The sequence below is a fragment of the Mandrillus leucophaeus genome, unplaced genomic scaffold, assembly GCF_000951045.1.
Source record: "Mandrillus leucophaeus isolate KB7577 unplaced genomic scaffold, Mleu.le_1.0 Scaffold1414, whole genome shotgun sequence".
Classification (NCBI taxonomy): Eukaryota; Metazoa; Chordata; class Mammalia; order Primates; family Cercopithecidae; genus Mandrillus; species Mandrillus leucophaeus.
In genome coordinates, this window is record NW_012101382.1 from 402,033 (window position 1) to 403,090 (window position 1,058).

The following is a 1,058-nucleotide window of genomic DNA, read 5'->3' on the forward strand; positions in this document are numbered from 1 at the left end:
TTTTAAAATTAAACTTTTTGACAAACATATGCCTTTACTACAGGACTAGCAAAATGAGTTTAAAAAATGGACAGGTTTGAGATACAGAAAGTAGAATAGTCAGTCAATGTTTATCCCCTGTGCTGGGTGAGTGCCGGCCAAAAGAAGAAACGAAAGAGTTCAAGTTGATTCCAGTTCCTGGCTTAAATTGCTGAGTAGTTGGAGTGTCATACCCCTTAGATTGTGGGAGTGATGCAGGGAGATCACTCCTGAGAATTCTCAGCCTTTTAGCTAATACAAGGAGTTTAATTTGAATTTTATTGAGTTTGAGGTCCCCGGGGAACATCCAAGTAGAAACATCAAAAGGAAAAGGGCATATTGTCCTTGTTTTATACTTTTATCCACCCATAAAGATTATTAACTCAAAAAAAGCATTGGAGTGTAATGCCATGCTGCCCAATATTATGATACGATGGAAACAGTCCCTATCAACATGTGCTACTAATCACACTTTGAACACTTGAAATGTAGCTAATAAGATTAAGAAACTAAAATTTTAATTTTAATTTAGATACCTATGTGTAGCTAATGGTTCCCATATTTGGCTATGCAGGCATAGAAAGATTTAGTTACATTCATATTATTCTGCTTGCTGAGGGGGAAAAGTAGGTCAATTTATTTTAGAAACATATCACTAAATGTAGAATTTAAACAGTGATAGATTTATCAGTGAGCTCAACTAAGACACCTCATATGTCCCTTAAGACGTGAAAGACCCATTATAGTGTAAGTGATGCTAACTTGTTTGCTCCCTCCTACCCCCTCCCCACACACTTTGAATGTATGGTTTTGCTGTTACTGAGGAAAATTATAATGACATAATTAATCTGTTTTTGTTACAGCCAATAGTTGCCAGTATCAAGATCTCCTAAGTAACTGTGATTCCTTGAAGAAAACAGCTGGCTGTGAACATCAGTTGCTCAAGGAAAAGTGCAAGGCTACTTGCCTATGTGAGAACAAAATCTACTGATTTGCCTAGTGAGCATTGTGCAGGACTACATGGATAAGGGCTGCATCAT